The following is a 24,745-nucleotide window of genomic DNA, read 5'->3' as shown; positions in this document are numbered from 1 at the left end:
GGGTTAAAGGTGGGTCGAGCTTCTGACGAACAATGTCAAGAAGTCTTCTTGCATGTCATGCATGCTCAGTAAAAGGCATCCTCACCAGAATTACTTATAAATGGTGAGTACCTGGTGAGCTTGAGGCTCTGACGTGAGTAGACAATGCTTTCATCTTCTTTGAAACTGCTCACAACGTGATTCATGTTGAGTGTCGGTCATACAGGCCGTGCTGTTTGGGTTTGAAATGCAATCAGTCCCACATGTCCCATCTGTGTTTCCGTAGTTAGGTGACCTCTGCCATGAGACAATCTGTGTGGGTTCCCAGCTCGATAAAGGCCTTTCATTGAGAAAACACCGGTGAAGCTCTGCAGTATTTAAACATAAAACATATGCCAAGGCTGGACATGGGAGGCAGGGGAAGTGGGGAGGGGAAGTGAGGGGGATTGTCGTGTGTCTTTTAAATATGGCAACCAGATTTGACCCCATGAAATAACAATGGGGGGCCAATTCTGTGCCTGTCCTGCCGTGAGGTTCACCATGCTCTGCATGGATGCATGCATAAGTAACGAGGTGACCAGCACAATATTGTGTGTGGTCTCTATCCCATTCCTGCCAGCAGAAAACACTCAGATCTCTACTCCCACCACCAAATTCTTCTTCAGAACGGAAGTTTCCAACCATGAACTGTAACGATTCAAGAATGTGGCACCACCACCTTCTCAAAGGCAATTAAGAACGGACAACAAATGCTGCCCTTGCATCACAAGAACAAATGTTTTTAAAAGGTTTAATAATACCAGTCTATGCTCGCTTGTCCTAGCCAGGGTATCATTAGAGGTGCTGCAAATTAGCTTTGGTAGTACATTGCTAGGGAGGGGTAACCCAGACAAGGTTCCTGCTCCTGAATACCATCTGCTGACCTTGGCTGAGGACAGGGTTGACTTGGTTGGAACGCTCCACATGGTAGAATTGTCTGTCAACATTTGGTTTTTGGTCAGCGACCCATCATGACTCACTCAGAAGTCAGAATCTTCAGGAGTGAAAGGCTAAATACATACAAAGGGGAAAACACAAGAATAAACTAGGGTGCCACAAATACACTGCAGAACAGCAACAAAGCATCAAGGGGTAAATGTCAAGGGAATACAGCATTACAATATTAAAAGCAACAATATATATCAGATGTTGCATAGCAGATTCCTGTTATTTTTATAACAGCAGAGAAAGGGCTGCTATATATTTTTAGCCTTTAGAGGAACCTTGAGCAGCAGCTTATATTAAAAAGAAATGAGATATTCTGGGAAAAAACAGTTTCACTCTTCTGGCAGTTTGGGGAGGCAGTGGCACAGTGGTTTGGTGTTTGATTAGTAATCCAGAGGCTGAGAGTAATGCTCTGGGTCCTGGGTTCAAATCCCACCACAGCAGACGGGGGAATTTAAAAACTCAATAAAATACCTGGAATTAAAACTTTAACAATAACCATGAAATCATTGTTGATTGTCATAAAAACCTATCTGGTTCATTAATGTCCTTTAGGGAAGGAAACATCTGGTCTGGCCTCTGAAATGGCCTAAAATGCCACTCAGTTGTATTTAACTGCGACAAATGGAACAAAAAGGAACTGGGCAGCATTGATGTAGGCCCCATAAATGACAACGGCAGGACAGACCCAGCAAAGTGGAAGCACAGTGGCATACAGTCGAGAGAGAGTTGCCCTGGGTGTCCTGAACATTGACTCTTGACCCCATGAAATCTCATGGCACCAGATCAAATATGGGCAAGGAAACCTCCTGCTGATTACCGTGTACTGCCTCTCCTCAGCTGATGAATCAGCACTCCTCCATGTTGAACATCACTTGGAGAAAGCACTGAGAGTGTCAGGGCACAGAATGAACTCTGGGTGGGGATACTTCACTGTCCATCACCAAGAGTGACTTGGTGGTACCACCACAAATGGACCTGACTGGGTCCTAAAGGACATCATTGTGAGACTGGGACAGCAGCAGATGGTGAGGGAACCAACAAGAAGGAAAGACATACTTGACGTCATCCTCATCAACCTGCCTGCCACAGATGCATGACCATGACAGTATCAGTAAGAATGACTACCACATGTCCTTGTGTCGATGAAGACCCATCTTCACATCGTTGTGTTTTGTGGCATTATCACCATGCTAAATGTGAAAGACTTCAAGAAGATCTAGCAGCTCAAAACTAAGCATCCATGAGATGTGGGAGATTATCTGAAGCAGCAGAATTGAACTCAACCAGGATCTATAACCTCATGGCCTGGCATATCCCCCACTATACCATTACCACCACGCCAGTGGATCAACCCTGGTTCAATCCAAAGTGAAGGAGAGCATGCCAGGGGCAGCAACACACATACCTAAAATTAGTCCCATTCAATCCTAAACTGAGGTGTTACCTGGTGAAGTTACAACACAGGACTACTTGCACCCCAAACAGCATAAGCAGCAAGTAATAAACAGAACTAAGCAATTCCACAACCAATGGATCAGATCTAAACTCCGTAGTCTTGCCACATGCAGACGAGAATGGACAAATAAATAACTCACTGGAGCAGAAGACTCCACAAATATCTCCATCCTCAGTGATGGAAAAACCCAGCATATCAGCACAAAAGATAAGGTTAAAGCATTCACAACAACCTTCTGCCAGAAATGATTTATCTCGGCTTCCTCCAGTAGTTCCCAGCATCACAAGTATCAGTCTTCAGCCAATTCCAGTCTATATGATATGAAGGCACTAGGTATTACAAAGGTTATGGGCCCTGACAATATTCCAGCAATAATACCAAAGGCTTGTGTTCCAGAACTTGCTGCTCCCCTAACCAAGATCTTCCAGTACAGCTACAGCATCTACCCGGCAATGTGGAAAATTGTCAGATATGTCCTGTGCACAAAAAACAGGACAAATCCAACCTGGCCAATTACCTCTGAATCAGTCTCCTTCGATCATCAGTAAAGTGATGGAAGGGGTCATCAATAGTGCTATCAAGTGGCACTTACTCAGCAATAATCTCACTGACGCTCAGTTTGGATTCTGCCAGGGTCACTCAGCTCCTGACCTCATCACAGCCTTGGTTCAAACATGGACAAGAGCTGAATTCCAGGGGTGAGGTGAGTGACAGCCCTGGTGAGGCCACACCTGGAGTACTGTGTACAGTTTTGGTCTCCTTACTTGAGAAAGGATATACTGGCACTGGAGGGGGTGCCGAGGAGATTCACTAGGTTGATTCTGGAGTTGAGATGGTTGGCTTACGAGGACAGACTGAGTAGGCTGGGGATATACTCATTGGAATTCAGAAGAATGAGAGGCGATCTTATAGAAACATATAAGATTATGAAGGGAATAGATAAGATAGAAGCAGGGAAATTGTTTCCACTGGCGGGTGAAACTAGAACTAGGGGGCATAGCCTCAAAATAACAGGAAGCAGATTTAGGACTGAGTTGAGGAGGAACTTCTTCACACAAAGGGTTGTGAATCTGTGGAATTCCCTGCCCAGTGAAGCAGCTGAGGCTACCTGATTGAATGTTTTTAAGGCAAGGATAGATAAATTTTTGAACAGTAAAGGAATTAAGGGTTATGGTGAGCAGCTGGATAAGTGGAGCTGAGTCCACAAAAAGATCAGCCATGATCTTATTGAATGGCAGATGAGGCTCAAGAGGCCAGATGGCCCACTCCTGCTCCTAGTTCTTATGTTCTTGACATCAAGGCAGCATTCGACCAAGTATGGCATCAAGGAGCCCTAGCAAATGGAGTTAGTGGTAATTGGGGGAAAACCCCCTGTTGATTGGAATCATACCTGGCACAAGGAAGATAATAATGGTGATTGGAGTTCAATCATCTGAGCTCCAGCACATCAGTGTCCTAGACCCAACCATCTTCAGCTGCTTCATCAGTGACCTTCCTTCCATTCTAAGGTCAGGAGTGGGGATGTTTGTTGATGATTGCACAATGTTCAATATCATTCTTGGCTCCTAATATACTGAAGCAGTCCATGTCAAATGCAGTAAAATCTGGACATTATCCAGGTTTGGGCTGACAACTGGCAAGTAACATTCGCGCCACACAAGTGCCAAATAATGACCATCCCCAACAAGAGAGAATCTAACCAGAAACTGAACTGGACTAGCCATATCTGTAGTCTAGCTACCAGAGCAAGTCAAAGACTAGGAATCCTGCAGCAAGTGACTCACCACCTGACACTCCAAAGCCTGTTCCACCATCTGCAAGGCACAATTCATGAGTGTGATGGAATATTCCAATTGCCTGGATAAGTGCAGCTTCAACAACATTCAAGAAGCTTGACACCATCCAGGATAAAGCAGCCCACTTGATTACTATCCCTTCCATAAACATTCAATCCCTCCACCACTGATTAACAGCAGCAGCTGAGTACACCATCAACAGGGTGAACTGTAGGAATTTGGAGTACTGCGTCCAGTTCTGGTCGCCTTACTACCGGAAGGACGTGGAGACTCTGGAGAGAGTGCAGGGGAGGTTTACCAGGATGTTGCCTGGTATGGAAGGACTGGGGTATGAGGAAAGATTGAAGAAATTGGGGCTCTTTTCCCTTGAAAGACGCCGACTGAGGGGGGATCTAATAGAGGTATATAAGATTATGAAGGGTATAGATAGAGTAAACAGAGGTAAGCTATTTCCTATGATAGAGACACACAGGACAAGGGGCCATGGACTTAAGGTGAGGGGGGAGAGGTATAACACAGATATTAGAGGGAGGTTTTTCACACAGAGGGTAGTGGGGGTATGGAATGCTCTGCCAAGTAAGGTGGTGGAGGCAAACACGCTAGAGTCCTTTAAGAGTAACTTTGACAGGCACATGACTGGGTTGGAGATGGGTGGATATAGGAGATCCTTTTAAATAAGGGTCATTAGCATTGGGGCGTCCCTGGTAATGTAAATGGGTAAGGTATGATAATAATGTTTTTTCTCTTTTCATTCACAGGTTTTAAGTCGGTCCGCCTCGTGTCCAACGAGGGGCGTACACGCGATGGGTCATACTGGGGCTGCTCTTGGTTGTTCGAGATTGGCCTAATGCTTCATGTCGTTAGTGTGTGCCTAAACTGGACAAGATACTGGACAAGACGACAGCTCAGTGACTATCGCTGATTGCTGTGCAGACACATGGATTTGGGCCGGTGTCTGTGGGAGTTTGCGCATTCTCCCCGTGCTTGCGTGGGTTTTCTCCGGGTGCTCCAGTTTCCTCCCACACCCCAAAGATGTGCTGTTAGGTTGACTGGCAGGAATAAATTGTCCCTAAATCAGTTTCCCTCAATCTGGATGGCCATAAAACATTAGACAGGGGTCGTGGGTGGAGAGGGGGACTGGTGGTGTTGAGATGGCGGCGCGGGCTTGTTGGGCCAAAGGGCCTGTTTCCCAGGCTAATTTTGTTCTTTGTTCTTATTCATCAAGATTCCTTAGGCAGCATCTTACAAACCAAAACCACTACCATCGAGAAAGGCAAGAACATCACCACCTACTTGGAGGTTCTCCTCCAATTCACTCACAATACTTACTTAGAAATATATGGCCGTTACTTCACTGTCACTGACTCAAGCTCCTGGAACTCTCTCCCTAACAGCACTGTGAGTGTACCTACACCTCAAGGACGGCGGTAGTTCGAGAAGGCAGCTCATCACCATCTTCTCAAGAACAGGGGGTGGAACCCAAAGCAGTAGGGAGACAGAACAGAAGGTTGAGGACAGCACAGAAGTTAAAAGACAGCACATTAAATAATAAAGGCAGTGTCAATAATCCTAGCACCAGACAGGCCAGAGAGCAAGGGAAGTCTAGATTAAACTGCATTTATTTCAAAGCAAGAGGCCTGACGGGCAAGGCAGATGAACTCAGGGCACAGACGGGTATATGAAACTGGGATAACATAGCTATTACTGAAACATGGCTAAGAGAGGGAGAGAACTGGCAGATCAATGTTCCAGAGTACAGAGGCTATAGAACAGGAGGTAAGAGAGGAGGGGGAGTTGCGCTTTTGATTAGGGAGAACATCATGGCAGTACTGAGGGGATATATTCGAGGGTTCAGCTACTGAGTCTATCTGGGTAGAACTGAGAAACAAGAGGGACATCACTTTGATAGCATTGTACTACAGGCCCCCAAATAGTCAGCGGGAAATTGAGGAGCAAATAATTAAGGAAATCATAGATAGATCCAAGAAAAGTAGGGTGGCAATAGTAGGGCTCTTTAACTTTCCCAACATTGACTGAGACAGCCATAGTATTTGGGGCTTGGATGGAGAGAAATTTGTTGAGTGTATTCAGGAGGAATTTCTCATTCAGTATGTGAATGACCCAACTAGAGAGAGGGCAAAACTTGACCTCCTCTTGGGAAATAAGGAAGGGCAGGTGACAGAAGTGTTTGTGAGGGATTGTTTTGGGACCAGTGACCATCATTCCATTAGTTTTAAGATAGCTATGGAGAATGATTAGGTCTGTCCCAAAAGTTAATATTCTAAATTGGGGCAAAGCCAATTTTGATGGCATTAGGCAGAAACTTTCAAAAGTTGATTGGGGATTCTGATGGCTGGCAAAGGGATGTCTGGTAAAGGAATGACTGGTAAGTGGGAGACTTTAAAAAGTCTGTTAACAAGGGTTCAGGGTAAGCACATTCCTTTTAGAGTAAAGGGCAAGGCTGGATGACTTGGGATATTGAGGTTCTGGTCAAGAAAAAGGAGGCACATGACATGCACAGGCAGCTGGGATCAAGTGGATCCCTTGAAGAGTATAGAGGAAGTTGGAGTAGAGTTAAGAGAGAAATCAGGAGGGCAAAAAGGGGACATGAGATTGCTTTGGCAGATATGGCAAAGGAGAATCCAAAGAGTTTCTACAAATACATAAAGGGCAAAAGAGTAACTAAGGAGACAATAGGGCCTCTTAAGAATCAACAAGTTCATCTAGATGCGGATCCACAAGAGATGGGTGAAATCCTACATGAATATTTCTCATCAGTATTTACTGTTGAGTTAGGTATCTTGGGGAATTAAATAGAGACATCTTGAAGTATGTATTACAGAGAAGGTGGGTGTTGGAAGTCCTAAAGCATTTCGTGGTAGATAAATCCCTGGGACCTGATGAAATCACTAATGAGATTGTTCTGTTCTAAATGTGCATACATCCTAACTCTAAGAATCCTCTCCAACAACTTCCCTACCACCGACATCAAGCTCACCAGCCTGTAATTACCTGGGTTATCCCTGCTACCCTTCTTAAATAACGGTACCACATTCGCTATCCTCCAATCCTCTGGGACCTCACCTGTGTCCAATGAAGAGACAAAGATTTCCGTCAGAGGCCCAGCAATTTCATTTCTTGTCTCCCTGAGTAGTCTAGGATAGAAATGTATCCCAATATATTGTGGGAGGCTAGGGTGGAAGTTGCAGGTCCCCTAGCAGGGATACTTGAATCATCGATAGTCACAGGCGAAGTGCCTGAAGATTGGAGGATAGCAATGTTGTGCCTTTGTTTAAGAAGGGCTACAGGGAAAAGCCTAGGAAGTACAGGCCAGTGAGCCTAACATCTGTAGTGGGTAAGTTGTTAGAAGGTATTCTGAGAGATAGAATCTATAGGGATTTAGAGAGGCAAGGACTGACTGGGACAGTCAGCAAAGAAGATAGATGAGTGTAATGCAGTCGATGTTGCCTACATGGACTTTAGTAAGGCCTTTGACAAGGTACCACACGGTTGAATGTGGTACCTTGCATAAGGTTGAATCTCACAGGATCCAGGGTGAGGAAGACAATTGGATACAAAATTGGCTGGACGACAGAAGTCAGACGGTGGCTGTCGAGGTTTGTTTTTCAAACTGACCAGTGTTATGCTTCAGGGATCGGTGCTGGGTCCACTGTTGTCATTTATACTAATGATTTGGATGACAATTTAGGAGGCATGGTTAGTAAGTTTGCAGATGATACCAAGATTGGTGGCATAGTGGACAGTGAAGAAAGTTATCGAGGATTGCAACAGGATCTTGATCAACTGGGCCAGTGGGCTGATGAATGGCAGATGGAGTTTAATTTAGACAAATGCGAGGTGATGCATTTTGGAGATCAAATCGGTACAGGATCTACTCAGCTAATGTTAGGGCATTGAGGAAAGTTATAGAACAAAGAGATCTAGGAGTGCATATTCATAGCTCCTTGAAAATGGAGTCACAGGTCAACAGGATGGGAAGAAAGCATTCAGCATGCTTGGTTTCATCAGTCAGAACATTGAGTACAAGAGTTGGGACGTCTTGTTGAAGTTGTACAAGACATTGGTACGGCCACACTTGGAATACTGTGTACAGTTCTGGTCACCCTATTATAGGAAGGATATCACTAAACTAGAAAAAGTGCAGAGAAAATTTATTAGGATGTTATTGGGACTTGATGGTCTGAGTTATAAGGAGAGGCTGGATAGACTGGGACTTTCCCTGGAGCATAGAAAGCTGAGAGGTGATCTTATAGAGGTCTATAAAATAATAGAGGGCATAGATAAGGTAGATAGTCAACATCTTTTCCCAAACATAAGGGAGTCTAAAACTAAGCAGCAGAAGTTTAAAGTGAGAGAGGAGAGATATAAAAGGGTCCAGAGGGGCAATTATTTCATACAGAGGGTGGTGTCTGGAACAAGCTGCCAGAGGTAACAGTAGATGTGTATACAATTTTGAAAAGCATTTAGACAGTTCCATGGGTAAGATGGATATAGAAGGATATTGGCCAAATGTGGGCAATTGGGACAAGTTTAATGATTAAAAACTGGGTGGCATGGACATGTTGTGCTGAAGGGCCTGTTTCCATGCTGTAAAGCTTTATGGGCAATAAATGCTGGCCTAGCCAGTGACACTCACATCCCATAAACAAATTTTAAAAAGGTCAAAATTCAACTAATTGTTTCAGTAAACAGCCAACAAATGTCTGATGTGTGAACTTCTTATGAATTGTCCCTGACAGAGTGGAGAGTATTGATGGTGACAATGTTGTGCATTAGGCTCTGGTTAACCAGGAAAACCAGGTCGAAAGCTCGACCAAATAGGCTGAAAATGCCTATGACACAATCCAAATTTTGTGGATGGCCTCATAGCAAAGAGCTGCCTATGCACAGCCTACAGCAACGTGTATTTATACAAAGTGAAATGTCTCAAGACGCCCCAAAAAAGCTAAATATGGAAATATACAGGCAGTAACCACAATGTGGTGGCGGATGTGGGAAATACCATGTTTTTAGTGGCATACTGGTGTTTGAGGTCAGAACAATGTCACATTACTGAGCAGCGGCAGTTGTGAAAACACAGTCAGTAAACAGTCACGTTAAAGACTTTATTGTTCCGTCTCTGATATCACCAGGACTGGGGGCAAACTGTGCAAGCAAGCATTGTTGAAAGCATTACTATAACCTTTGTTGAAAGGGTCAGTGTTGCACAGACTTTGCAGGTCCGATTTCAGGAATTCCATCAACACGTTATTTTGGCACCACGGACACTTTGTTACTTAAAGGACCCAAAGATTCCCACAAAGAGTTTTTCTGCCAGTTGTAAAGGTTCTGGGGTTGACCACATTGCAGGTAAAAAGGCTCCATAATTTTAAACTCCAAAGCAAATAGAATTTAAGTAGAACATTAATATCTTTTCCAAAACCTCCCCACTTCCCTCTTTTTAATACTCATAGTATTTGCTACAACTAGTTCTCACAAGACCATCACTGAACTACAAACGCAATTCATTGTGTGAGGCACTTCAAATATTTTGATGATACGCTGAGGCCTATTTCTGTTTCTCGGAGGACTGGAATTGTAACCTTGACTCCCTTTGCTCCAGTGATTGGTGACATTTTTACACAATCTTGTTATACAGCTGGCCATCTACAGTCAAGGGTACAGCTATTTGTGCTTGTGTGTTCATGCATTAATCTCACTGTGCTTTAACTTGTATATATAGCTTTCAATCCCTACTGATAAATATATATATCTCAATGACAGGACAACAAAAGTATGAATTCCTCAGTTTTACAAACCTCTAGCAGTGTGAATGCTTTCAACTAATGAATTACTCTTCTGCAGCAACTTTGGTTCAGGGACCTGTTGGAACTTTGAAAAAAAGTCAGAAGATGTGCAAAGTGTAAACTATCAATAGCACAACTAAAATTGAAAATGATGAGGGACTGTGAGTTCTAGTGCCTGTACTTTTGAAACAAAGAGGGCTGCATCCTGCTGCACACAAGCTCATTTGTACCTGACCTTGTGCTGCACCTGCCCTGGGAGTATTTTATGGGAATGACGAGAAAAACTTTACTTTTTATTTAACCTACATTGTCCTTACCCTGGGTGCTTGAAATAGAATTGTATTGATCCCAACTTTTTACCATGCGGGAGGAGAGAAGTGTTCAAGAGATTTGAAAGTATACCAATTAAAACGTGGAGAGGTCAGCGGAATCCAAGTAGCTTTCAAACGTGCCAATAAAGTGATTTCTTGAACTGTGTAACTGAAAATTTTATCCAGAATTTGTATTGTTCTGTCAACAGGAAATTAGTGAGGAAATGGCAGCAAGAGAACATTGCAACAATGTGATGACATGTGACACTGTGAACAGAAACGTGGGGGGGGGAAGGGCAGCAAATGGCTGATTAAGGGAGACAGCACCAGAAAACATTAGCAATCTATAAAATCAAGAGATGGTCATTCAGGCAGAAACACATAACAAGCTGTTCCCAATGTGAAGCTCTACAGTTTTAAACTCTAAGACAGACAGTCTTTGTTTCCGTGCTAGATTCCTAATAGCAAGAAAATCAAGAGCTGGAAAATTAACCCCTCAGTGAATGGGAATAACGGAACTCTACCTCTGCCCTCGAGTAGGTGCCATGACTGACTTGGGTTTCCAGTTTGAGGACTTTGTTCCAGTTGGTTGGGTGACCACAACTGATGTTCAACAATGACATATCAGTAGGGATCAGCTCTAAAAGAGACATGAATTACAGACGTGTAGCAGTCTTTCAATATTAGTAGGGAAAGGACAAGTTAACATTTCAAACTAGTTATATTGAAAGATTTCCACCTGAAGAAATAACCTTTTTTCCCTTCAGAGGCAGAACACCTGCTGTTTTTATGATTGGAATGGTACTACTTTCCATTTTACAGCTCTTCCTGAACATTACAGACCAATCCCTCAAAATGGACTGAGCCTCCTGGTGGGGCTGTCATCCGTCTATTGAATAGATTGTTCCAGCTGCCCAGCCAGTTCACACTGGAGGGGAATCTGCCCCAATAAGCGGTGATGTTGTTATGGGAGGCTGCAAAAGTTCCCCCTTGTATAAATTATATTAAATGGTTCAAAATTCTCAGTACAGAACACAATATAAAACAACCCAGCCCAGCTTTTATTTTTGGTGCTTGTACAACAAATGGGCTCACTGATCATTACTTAAGAAGCTCATACATCATCACACTAACCTGGTGAAGGAGCAATGCTCCAAAAGCTTGTGATACCAAATAAACCCTTTGGACTTTAACCTGGTGTTGTGAGACTATTTCCTGTGCTCATCCCCCAGTCCAATGCCGGCATCTCTACATCATCATACACCATCACTTACTACTTTAAACTTGGAACTACTTAATAATCAGACTGCTTTAGCCCTTGTACACTGTACCTCAGGGATATCCAGGCTGAAGTGTCTTATGGAATGCATCCACTATAGATTTGCATGGTTAGAACAAGTGGAATCATGGGAGCAAGTAGCACAATGACAGTTAGGAAGGCAAATGCAATGTTAGCATTCATGTCGAGAGGGCTAGAATACAAGAGCAGGGATGAGGCAGTAATAAGGCTCTGGTCAGACCAATTTGGAGTACTGGGAGCAGTTTTGGGCCCCATATCTAAGGAAGGATGTGCTGGCCTTGGACAGGGTCCAGAGGAGGTTCACAAGAACAATCCCTGGAATACAGATCTTGTCGTATGAAGAACGGTTGAGGACTCTGGGTCTGAACACGGAGTTTAGAAGGGTGAGGGGGGATTTTATTGAAAGTTCCAGGATACCGCGCGGCCTGGATAGAGTGAACATGGAGAGGATGTTTCCATTAGTAGGAAAAACTAGAACCAGAGGGCACAACCTAAGGCTAAAGGGACCATCTTTTAAAACAGAGAGGAGAAGGAATTTCTTTCGCCAGAGAGTGGTGAATCTGTGGAACTCTTTGCTGCAGAAGGCTGTGAAGACCAGGTCATTGAGTGCCTATAAGACAGAGAGAGATAGGTTCTTGATTAATAAAGGGATCAGGGGTTATGGGGAAAAGGCAGGAAAATGGGGATGAGAAAAAAAATCAGCCATGATTGAATGGCAGTGCCTAATTCTATGTCTTATGGTCTAATGGATAGCAAGCTGGCTACGAAACAGAGAGAGGGAGTTAAAGGAGTTGCTCAGTCTAGCACCAGTCAGTTGGTACGTGACCTCAGACATCTGTTTCTTATTCCTGAAGGAAGAAGGTGGAAGAGAGAATGTCTGGGGTACATGCAGTCCTTAATTATGCTGGCTGCTTTGCCGAGGCAGCAGAAAAAGCAGGTGGAGTCAATGGGTGGGAGGCTGGTTTGAGTGATGGACCAGGCTTTTTTCACAACCCTTTGTAGTTTCTTGAAGAATGGACAGAGCAGGAGCCATACCAAGCTGTAATACAGCCAGAAAGAATGCTTTCTATGGTGCATCTGTAAAAGTTGGTGAGAGTCGTAGCGGACATGTCAAATTTCTTTAGTCTTCTGAGAAATTAGAGGCATTAGCGGGCTTTCTTAACAATATTATCAGCATGGAGGGACCAGGACAGACTGTTGGTGATCTGAATACCTAAATGCTTGAAGCTCTCGACTATTTCTACTTTGTCTCCCTTGATATAGACAGGGACATGTTCTCCTTTACACTTCCTGAAGTCGATGACTATCTCCTTTGTTTTGTTGACATTGGGGGAGGGATTATTGATAGATTCTCTATCTCATTCCTGTACTCATTCTCATCATTGTTTGAGATCCAACCCACTACGGTGGTGTCATCAGCAAACATGAAAATCAAATTGGAGGGAAATTTTGCTGCGCAATCATAGGTGTATAATGAGTATAGTAAGGGGTTGAGGACACAGCCTTGTGAGGCACTGGTGTTGAGGATGATTGTGGAAGAGGTGTTGTTGCCTATCCTTATTGATTGTGGTCTGTGAGTTAGGAAGTTCAGGATCCAGTTGCAGAGGGAGGAACCGAGCCCCAGGTCACAGAGTTTGGAGTTGAGTTTCATAGGAATAATGATGTTGAAGGCTGAGTTGTAGTCGATAAATAGGAGTCTGACATAGGTGTCATTGTTATCGAGGTGTTCCAGGGTTGAGTGTAGGGCCATGGAAATGGCATCTGCTGTTGATAGGCAAACTGTAGTGGATCCAGGCAATCTGGGAGGGCAGAATTGATTTGTGCCATGACTAACCTTTCGAAGCACTGTCAGGGCAACTGGACAAAAGTCATTACGGCACGCTTCCTGGCTTTTCTTTGGTACTGGAGTGATGGTCGTCTTTTTGAAGCAGATAGGGGCCGCAGATTGTTGTAAAGAGAGGTTGAAGATGTCTGTGAATATCCCTGCCAGCTGATCCACGCAGGATCTGAGTGCTCGTCCGGGTACCCCATCCCCACCAGTCGCTTCAAGAAAGCTGTTCTGACATCTGCAATGATGACCTTGGGTACAGGTTTATCCAAGGCTTCCAGGGTGAAGGGCGTGCTCTCACTGATCTCTTGTTTAAAATGGGCACTGAATGCAGGGAGAGGTGATTGGTGCTGGCGATTTTACGTGTCTTCATCTTGTAGCCTGTTATGTCTTGCAGACCTTGTCATAGTCGGTGGGGGTCAGTGTGGCTAGCCTGGGACTCTAGCTCGGTCAGGTACTGTCTTTTCGCATCTTTGATGGATCTCCTTAGATCATATCTGGCTTTCTTGTATAGGTCAGGGTTGCCTGACTTGAATGCCTCAGACCTAGATTTCAGCAAGCAGTGGACATCTCTGTTCATCCGTGGTTTCCAGTTGGGAAACACGCCGGTTTGTTTCTTTGGCGCAGAGTCTTCTACACGTTTACTAATTAAGTCAGTTACTATAGTGGTATAATCATTCAGGCTGGTTACCAACCAGTCCACAGACTCTAAACACTCCTGTAAGAGATCATCCGATTCCTCAGACCAACATTGCACGACTTTTTTTGATGGATTCGCCCGCTTCAGTTTTTGCTTGTAAGCTGGGAGCAGGAGCACAGCCTTGTAGTCTGATTTAGATTATTAGTCCAGTGATATTACACTACACCATCTCTAGTATCCAGGGTACACAGATTAGTAAAAGTAGTGACAGCGGTTAACTAGGTCATTAAAAAAGCAAAGTTCCTTTCTAGAGATAAAACTGAAAAGTAGAAAATTATGTTAAATTTCTACAGAACCTGACTCTCTTGAAGGGACATTATGAAAGGCTTTAATCGGCATGGTCAACTTACTTACACTTGTGGGAGAAATCCAAACTATAAATCTAAATTAATCATATAGAATTCATTGAGTCTTCTTTACCCAGAGAGTGGTGGAACTCATTGAATCCGGACAGTGTAGAAGGAGGCCATTCAGCCCATCAAGTCTGCACCAACAACAATCCCACCCAGGCCCTATCCCACAACCCTACATATTTACCCCTGCTAAGCCCTCTAAACTACACATTTTAAGGCACAAAGGGGCAATTTAGCGTGGTGTAACCTATCCTAACCTGCACATCTTTAGACCATGGGAGGAAGCCAGAACACCCAGACAAAACCCATGCAGGCACGGGGAGAACGTGCAAACTCCACATAGACACTGACCGAAGCTGGGAATCATTCATTATAACACGGAGTGGTTGAGATGAATGGCATAGATGCAACTAAGGGGAAGCCAGATAAATATGAGGGAGAAAAGATTGGAAGGATATATTGATAGTGATATGATTAGATGAAGAAGGGTAGGAGGAGCTCAATTGGAGCATGGACAATGGCAAGTACTCAGTGAGTCAAGCAGCTTGTTTCTATGCTGTAAATAGTATGCATGTCATACAAAATTCATACAGCACCTTTCTTGATTTGAGGGTCTCTCAAAGTGGTTTACATACAATGAAGTATTTCTGAAACATAGTCATCATTGTAATGTAATAACCTACAAAACAATCAGAGGAGATCTAAACATCAAAACAGATGGAATGATAAATAAAACTAATGACTTGTGCTTACATGGCACCTTTAACCTAATAAACTATCCAAGCTGTTTGACAGTAGTGTTATAACATAAAATAACAATGATGGATTATCCCGTTGCTTTGAAGGATCAGTATTCAGCAAGATGACTAATTGCTCAACATCTACGTTGTTGCCATTTCATGCGCAATGTTAAACTAAATCTTGATTTGCAGATCCAATTGCAATTATTACAAAGAATTTCACTATTGCAGGGATGGGTGAAAGCACCGACTTTGCAGCCTGCTTGGTTGTTCTATAGGGACCTGACTCTGTCCATCTCAAATATTGGGATTGCTTGGTGACACAGACTACTCCATTCAGATCTGTCTAGCATTGTTTTTTTCACCACAGAGGGTTTCTACTTTAAGGCGGCCAAAACTGCACACAATACTCAAGGTGTAGCCTCACCAAGATCCTGTATAACTGCAGCAAGACATCCTTACTCCCATACTCAAATCCTCTTGCTATGAGAGCCAGCATGCCATTAGCTTTCCTCACTGCTTGTTTAACCTACATGCCAACCTTCAGCGACTGTTCCATCATGAAACCCGGGTCCGCTTTTCCTAAACTGCTACCATTCAGGTAATAATCTTCCTTCCTGTTTATTCCACCAAAGTGGATATCCTTACATTTATCCAGATTATATTGTATTTTCCAAGTATTTGTCATTCAGCCAGCCTGTCCAAATCACCCTGCAGCCTCTTAGCATCCTCCTCACAACACACACTGCCAACTAGCTTAGTGCCACCTGCAAATTTGGAGATATTGCATTCAATTTCTTTGACCAAATCATTAATGTATATTGTGAATAGTTGGGGTCCCAGCACTGAACCCTGCGGTACCCCACAAATCACTGGCTGCCTCTCTGAAAAGGACCCATTTATTCCCACTCTCTGCTTCTTGTCTGCCAACCAGTTCTCTATCCACATCAATACATTACCCCCAATACCATGAGCCTTAATTTTGCTCACTAATCTCTTGTGTGGAACCTTGTCAAAAGCCTTATGAAAGTCCAGATACACAACATCTACTGGTTCACCCTTGTCTACTCTATTGGCCACATCCTCAAAAAATTCCAGAAGATTTGTTAAGCACGATTTCTCTTAAGCGAATCCATGCTGACTCGAACTGATCCTGTCACCGCTTTACAAATGCTCAGGTATTGCATCCTTTATAATTAACTCCAACATTTTCCCTACCACTAATGTCAGGCTAACCAGTCTATAATTCCCAATTTTCTCTCTCCCTCCTTTTTTAAAAAATAGGGTTACATGAGCTACCCTTCAATCAATTAGAACTCTTCCAGAATCTACAGAATGCTGGAAAATGATCACAATGCATCCATTTTTTCTAAGGCCATTTTGTTGAGTCCTCTGGGATGCAGAGCATCAGACCGTGGGGACTTACTGCTATGCCGGAGTCCTCCATGCAAACTACATGGCTGACTGAGCAAAGCTGAGTTCTGATGAGCAGGCTGTTACTACAGTGTTAGTGATGTTGTGCTGCTATTTGACGTTGCAGATAGATCATAAGCAGAGAAGGTATAATTCATTAAGTTGATTTATGTGACATTGGTGGGTCGTCCATGTCTCACAGACTAATGTCTGAAGGACTGCCTGACAGACTTTAATATTTATTTTGAGACAAACTCCATGATCTTTCTCTGGGTAAGCCTATCCAATGCTGAGTTTGCTTTTGCCAGGTGAAGGGTGATTTCATTGTTAAATGTGCAGCCATTGGAGAGGATGCTCCTAAGACTGCAGAACTTCTAAACTCCAAAGTCCCATCATCACAGTGAACAATACATGCCTCAAATTAACACGGCTACCATTGTTTATGATGCAATTATAACATCATCATTTTTAATCATTGAGTCATGGAAACTGAACTCAGAACAATCATAGAATCTCTGCACTGCAGAAGAGGTCATTCAGCCCATCGAGTGTGCACCGACTCTCTGACAAAGTAACTTACCTAGACCCCCTCCCCTGCAACTTCGCACATTTACCATGGCCAATCCATCTAACCTACACATCTTCCTAACGATCAATTTAGCATGGGCAATCCACGGATCTCGTTTGGGCTGTGGGAGGAAACTGGAGCTCTCAGAGGAAACCCACGCAGACACGGGGAGAACGTGCAAACTTCACAGACAGTGACCCAAGGTCGGAATTTAACCTGGGTCCCTGGAGCTGTGAAGCAGCAGTACTAACCAGTGTGCCGCCCCACAATAAAATACAATCTACCAGCCCTTGCTAATCAATGTTCAGAACACTCACCGGGATGATAATTTCTACTCAATTAAGTACGGACACTTCAATGACCTGACTGTAAAATCAGTGAAAGAGTCAGCCCCTTATCCACTGATCATAAACCTGATGAAACTAAGTCCCCATCTAAGAATTTGATTACAACTTCCTAGTGTACTGATTGAGGGTGGAACTTCCCCATCTGTTGCATGGCAGAAGTGGAGAATCCAGTGGCAACCAAAGAAAATCACAATCCGGCTAGCATGGAGACAATTCTCCTGATGGTAGGTTAATGACGGGGTCAGGAATCCTACTGACTAGTAGTGTAAAGTTGATTTTTCTCTACACACTACCTATGGCTGTAGCGCTACATTCTGCATTCTCTCCTCTATGAACGGTATGCTTTGTCTGTATAGCGCATGAAATAATACTTTTCACTGTATATTCATACAAGTAATAATAAAAAATCAAATCAAATCAAGTAATGGCCAGCGCAGACACGATGGGCCAAACGTGCTGTATGGCTCAATTACTCTATTTGCATTCATTACATTCTCATGAATGCTCATTAAATCATTAAATTGCCTGTCAGAATCAATTGGCACCATCCAATCTTGTATCACACCAGCAGAAATCATGCTGGTCTGAATCATGTTTGAGAAACAGCAGCACGCACTGATCAGATTTCACATCACTTATTCTCTTGGAGGTGAATACTACATTCATAGTCTGCCTGCCACTGTGTTGTGCTGGTCACACAGATGCCAGTGGGATGTCACCCTGCTGGGGTCTGGGGTTGGTCTGGTCCCACTGGGTGCCTTTGTAATCAAGAGGGGTAGGACTGTGCTGCAGAGCTAAACAATGCGGAGACCAACATTCTGATGGCAGGGAGGGGTGCGAGATGGAAAGATAATGAACACACAGTGGGTAAAGGGACAGGAAGGCATTGAAATGTGTTGGAGAGAGGGAGAATACGCAGACAGCCAAGGGGAAAGAGGGCATTGAAGGGGGGAATATGGAAGGCAGTGGGGAAACTGGGGGGGGGGGTTGGAAGCGAAAGTCCAACAAAAGCAGCTGAGATTCTGGCAAACAAGTGGTTATGAATGGGCAGGGATTCATGCAGGCTCCATAGTGATAAGATGGAGGGATGTTGGGGCATGTTAGTACAGCACAAGAGTTTATGGATTGCACTGAGACTCTTGTGGGAGTGGTGGGGCTGTAAGAAGGGAGATGGTGTAATGTTTAGTCATGTGGGCCATGGGGCCAGTACATTAGAGAGTAGAGTCACGCCTTGAGCTCAGGAGTGAGAGAATGCAGACTGTTTTTGGGCTCCGTGGACCTCACAGTCAAGATTGAGAGAGATCTGGGTGCAGCAGATCACGCTACAGAGCAGCACAGTGGCACAGTGTTAGCACTGTGCCTCACAGCACCAGGAACATGGGTTCAATTCCCGGCTTGGGTCACTGTTTGTGTAGAGTTTGCACGCTTTCCCTGTGTCTGTGTCCTCCAATTTCCTCCCACATTCTGAAAGATGTGCTGGTTAGGATGAATTGGCCATGCCAAATTCTCCCTCAATGTACCTGAACAGGTGCCAGAGTACGGCGATGAGGAGATTTTCACAGTAACTTCACTAGTGTTAATTTAAACCTACTTGAGACTAATAAATAATAAATAAACTTTATTACTGGGGGAGGCTGGAGAATAACAGGACGGAACTCCACCTTCACATTGTAAGGTTCCAGATAAATTTCTGGGATACAGCTAGTGAGAGAGGGAACTTGAAGTTGGTCTCAAAGTAATAATGGAGAATAATCATCTTGCACTTTTGAATTAACAGCACAGTTACAAATCAAAAATAGAAGTGAATCTGCATGGGGAGCGGTCTGAGGCAGCTTGGAGCAGCATGTTTCTGGACAAGAAGCCTTTCTGAGGGTGCCCTCTAACTTGTTGGTGCTACAAAATTCCTTTGGAATCAGGAGGAACACCTTCTTGAGAAGCTCGCCACTGAAACCCATGCATTTTACTGCGCTACAACAGGGAAATGTAGGATTCACCAGCTTAAAATCCCAATCACTACATTTCAGCATTAACACACAGTAATGTGAAATCATCAAATAAACTTGTTGGACTTTAACCTGGTGTTGTGAGACTTCTTACTAAATCTGGGAATGGCAGGGAAGTGTTTAGCAGGCACAGGTACTGCAGATATATCCCATCAATAATTTCATGTCATTTCCAGAATTGGCAGTCTTACAATGTCAAAGGGAATCCATTCATTTAATCAGGAGTATATATTGTTCATTAGTATTCCAGGTCTGAGACTGGAGCACCGAGCTAGGTCAGCTCACACATATCATTTCATTCATCTCCAACCTCTGTGGGATTCAGATGGTAAGTCTCAGGTCACTTCAATGTGTCTGTCAGTGCCTCAGGTACAGGTCAGCGACAAGGTTAGTGGGTAGGAGACACTATGGAGCATTGCAGTTGCTTTGATTTATGATTGTGAACTTCACTATTTTCACCTGTTATTCAATCTATTTCAGAGGGAAGGACTAATCGGGACTCAGGCTTAATGCCGCTTTTCTAAGGGAGGGTTCTAATGGAATGGAGGCAAAGAAAGGACAGACAGCATCGCATGCAGTTCCGTGAGGAGACCCCACCTGAAGCTTAGGGTGCAGTAAGAACATGAGGATTAGAAGAAAGATAGATCCAGACAACAGAGATGATTCGCTAGACCAAGTGTTTACCAAAGAAGACTGATTTGCAGATGAGCAGTAAGAGACAATGCTGTGCATGCCTGTACTTGGCCCAAGCTCTGGTGTATCACATCTAACACATTCTTTCGGAGGACCCAATGCTCAGTGGAGTTGGAGGCTATTCCCAGCCAATAGCCTTGAAGGTGACGGCCACGCTCCATTTCTTTGCCTGAGGATCGTTCCAAGGTACTTGTGCGACATCACACTGTCCACGCTAGCTGCATCAAAGAAGTCACAGATCTCCTCTACACCAATGTATATCATCAATGTGAGTCTTGCACTTTAAGATAGGGAGGATGTGAGATTTAATGGTTTTGCGGCTATCCCAGGCTTCCCAATAGCGCAGGATGCAACACACTGAACTCAGGTAGGGTAATGCAGCATGCTGCAAATAAGGTTTACCAGATCATCATTCTGTGTTGCACCCTTCACAACCTTAATCTTAAAATGGGAGATCCCTTGTGTGAGGGAAAAATGGAGGAGGCTGAGAGCTCCTTGGAGGATGAAAAGCAGAAGAGTCAGAGACCTGAAGAGGGTAGTGAAGGTCAGCGACCATGGGACAAGGCCACTGAGGAAGCACAGCGTGGAAGACATTCCCGTGCCACTTCAATTGCTACCAGATACTTATGTAGATCATTGGGAGGTGTTTAGGAGAGAAAGGCAACTGTACAGGAGGGGTGGGGAGGATTTGAACGGGAGGGGGACTAGTGTCTTAGCAGGGAGGTTAGCTGGGGTGTTCAGGAATGATTTAAACTAATAGGGAGGGGGGGTGGGGAGGTGGCTGGGAGAGAGACGGGTGAAAGGAAAATTATAAGGGAGAAGGTGGTTCCGAGGGACATTTGTGGGTTGAACTGTGTCTGTTTCAATGCTAGGAGTGTGGCAGGGAAAACGGATGAGCTTAGGGCCTTGATGTTTGTGAGGCAGTTGGATGTGGTGGCTGTAACGGAGACGTGGTTACGGGAAGGGCAGGACTGGCAGCTGAATGTTCCTGGGTACAGGTGTTTTAGGTGTGACAGAGGAGGGTTGAAGAGAGGTGGAGGGGTGGCACTGTTAGTCAAGGAAAACATCACAATAGTGCAGAGGGAGGGCGATATGGAAGAGATAGGGATTGAGTCGCTGTGGGTGGAGTTGAGGAATAAAAAGGGAGAGATCACACTGCTAGGGGTGTACTATAGGCCACCCAACAGCCCAAAGTCAGTGGAGGAGGGAATTTGCAGGGGCATTTTGGACAGGTGCAGAAAGAATAGAGTGGTTGTAGTGGGTGATTTTAATTTTCCCGGAGTGAATTGGAGGGGGCCTAGAGCTGGGGGTACGGAGGGAGAGGAGTTTGTGAAATGTGTTATGGAAGGGTCGCTAGAACAGTATGTAACTAGCCCGACTAGGGGAGGGGCTATACTGGATTTAGTGTTGGGAAACGAGCCAGGGCAGGTGGGTGAGGTAGAGGTAGGCGAACATGTGGCGAACAGTGACCACAAGTCCGTCTACTTTAGGATAAAAATGGAAAGGGACGAGTGCCGTCCAAGCGGGAGTGTGCTGAACTGGGGAAAGGCGAGCTATGGCAGGATTAGGAGGGAGCTGCAGCAAACTGACTGGGAGGGAATGTTAGCTGGCAAGTCCACGGTTGGCAAGTGGGAGGCTTTTAAGGGCAAAATGAAATGGTTGCAGGGGAGGTTTGTTCCGGTTAAGCGAAAGGATGGGAAAGGTAGGATTAGAGAGCCGTGGATTACGGGGGATATTGAAGACTTGGTTAGGAAGAAGAGGGAGGCGTATGATAGGTCAAAACAAATGGGTACGGAGTGTGCGCTGGAGGAATATAGAGAGAGTAGGAGGGAGCTAAAAAGGGGAATTAGAAGGGCGAAGAGAGGGCATGAGATGGCTTTGGCCGGTAGGATTAAGGATAATCCTAAGGCATTTTATTCCTATATTAGAGGCAAGAGAGTAGTTAGAGGGAAAATTGGTCCTCTTAGGGACAAGAGTGGAGAGTTGTGTATTGAGTCGGAGGGAATGGGGGAGCTCCTGAATGAATACTTTGCGTCGGTATTCACGAAGGAGAGGGGTTCGGAATCGTGCGGTCTCTTGGAGGGAGCGGAGGTTCAGTTGCAGGATATAGTTATTACGAGAGAGGAAGTGCTAGGGCTTTTAGGTAGCGTAAGGACGGATAAAGCTCCGGGGCCTGATGGTATTTATCCCAGGCTGCTTAGGGAGGCGAAAGATGAAATTGCTGGGCCTCTGGCGCACATCTTTGTCTCTTCTTTGGACACAGGTGAGGTCCCAGAAGACTGGAGGGTAGCAAATGTGGTCCCGTTGTTCAAAAAAGGTAGTAGGGATAACCCTGGGAATTATAGGCCAGTGAGTTTGACGTCGGTGGTAGGGAAGTTAATGGAAAAAATACTTAGGGGTAGGATGTATGAGCATTTGGAGCGTTGCGATCTGATTAGGGATACGCAACATGGCTTTGTTAGAGGGAGGTCTTGCCTTACGAATCTGGTGGAATTCTTTGAGGAGGTGACAAAAACGGTTGACGATGGGAGAGCCGTTGATGTCATCTACATGGATTTCAGTAAGGCGTTTGACAAAGTCCCTCACGGTAGGCTGGTAGAAAAGGTTAAGGCGCATGGGATACGAGGCCAGGCAGTTAGGTGGATTGAGAACTGGTTGGGAAATAGGAGACAGAGGGTAGTTGTGGAGGGTACCTTGTCGGGCTGGAGGCCAGTGACCAGTGGTGTGCCGCAGGGCTCGGTACTGGGACCTCTCCTCTTTGTAGTCTACATAAATGACTTAGAAGAGGGAGTAGGTGGTGTGATCAGCAAGTTTGCTGATGACACCAAGATGGCAGGGTTGGCGGGTACAGAACTGGATTGTCAGGTGATACAACAGGATATAGATAGGTTGGTGCAGTGGGCAGATAGGTGGCAGATGGCATTTAATCCTGACAAATGCGAGGTGATGCATTTTGGAAGGAATAATGCAGAGAGGAGTTATGTGATAAAAGGTAGGCCGATTAGGAGTATAGATGTACAGAGAGACCTGGGAGTGCAGGTCCACAAATCCATGAAGGTTGTGTCACAAGTGGAGAACGTTGTTAGGAAGGCTTATGGGATGTTAGCCTTTATAGGAAGGGGCTTAGAGTATAAAAGCTGCCGTCTAATGCTTCAGTTATACAGAACGTTGGTTAGACCGCATTTGGAGTACTGCGTCCAGTTCTGGTCACCTTATTATCGGAAGGACGTGGAGTCTCTGGAAAGGGTGCAGAGGAGGTTTACCAGGATGTTGCCTGGCATGGGGGGACTGGGTTACGAGGAGAGACTGAAGAGACTGGGGCTATTCTCCTTGGAAAGACGGAGATTGAGAGGGGACATGATAGAGGTATATAAGATACTGAAGGGAATAGATAGAGTTAATAGTGAGAGACTGCTCCCTAGACTGGGTACGAACACAAGAGGTCATCAATTAAGGGTGAGGGGGGGGAGGTATAATTTGGAGGTAAGAGGAAGGTTCTTTACACAGAGAGTTGTGGGGGTCTGGAATGCGCTACCGAGTAGGGTGGTGGAGGCAGGCACGTTGGACTCGTTTAAGATGCAGTTAGATAGGCATATGAGTGAAACGGGAATGGAGGGATATGGTAGGGGCTATTAAATAGGGTAAACCTCGGGAGACACCGGAAGGGCAGGCTGTATAACTAATATGTTTTGTCTTTATTCCACAGGTGGAGGTCCACCTCGTGTCAAGCGAGGGGCATGCACACGGCGGGTTGTGCGTGGGCTGCTCTTGGAAGTCCAGGAGTGGCCTAGTACTTCATGTCGGTGTGTGTGCTTGATCCTGGACCGATAGACGGGCTCCACAACAGCTCGGTGACTAGCACTGCTAGCTGTGCAGATACATGGATTTGGGCCTGTGTCTGTGGGAGTTTGCGCATTCTCCCTGTGGTTGCGTGGGTTTCCTCCGGGCGCTCCGGTTTCCTCCCACACCCCAAAGATGTGCTCTTAGGCTAATTGGTTTCCACCAAATTGACACTATTTCTTCCCTGAATCTGACTGAGTAGGGTCCCATTCGTAGACATGCAGGGTAGAATAGGTGTAGGGCGATGCGGCGGCGCGGGCTCGTTGGGCCGAAGGGCCTGTTTCCCGTGCTGGGTTGTTCTTTGTTTTTTTTGTTTTTTTTTATTCCAAGAGCAGTAAAACAAAGGCTAATGGGAGATGGTCACATTCCTTCTGAGCCTTAATACCATTTCATTGCATTGAAAAGAACGTCCAAGCAGTCACATCAACAGCAAATTCAGCATTCAGTCTTGTACCTTCATGCCTCATAATCTCGGAGAAGGTCAGCAGTGCACCCTGTAGGTGCTCATTCTGGAAATGAAAGTCGATACAACAACAAGGACGCTGTGGCCATTCACTTGATGCAGACATCACCAATTAATGAGAAACTACACTAGCCAGTGAGATGAGGTCATGGTTCGGGATA

The 24,745-nt window shown here is 44.8% G+C and overlaps 1 protein-coding gene across 1 annotated transcript in view; it reads right to left on the bottom strand.

The window, feature by feature from the left end:
- pde4a (phosphodiesterase 4A, cAMP-specific) overlaps positions 1-24,745 on the bottom strand; it is a 349,369-nt gene that overhangs the window by 311,923 nt on the left and 12,701 nt on the right. The window lies entirely within an intron of this gene.

Source organism: Carcharhinus amblyrhynchos, chromosome 33 (genome assembly GCF_965287045.1).
Source record: "Carcharhinus amblyrhynchos chromosome 33, sCarAmb.v2.hapA, whole genome shotgun sequence".
In the NCBI taxonomy this organism is placed as follows: domain Eukaryota; kingdom Metazoa; phylum Chordata; class Chondrichthyes; order Carcharhiniformes; family Carcharhinidae; genus Carcharhinus; species Carcharhinus amblyrhynchos.
This window is presented reverse-complemented; position numbering and strand designations above follow the sequence as displayed.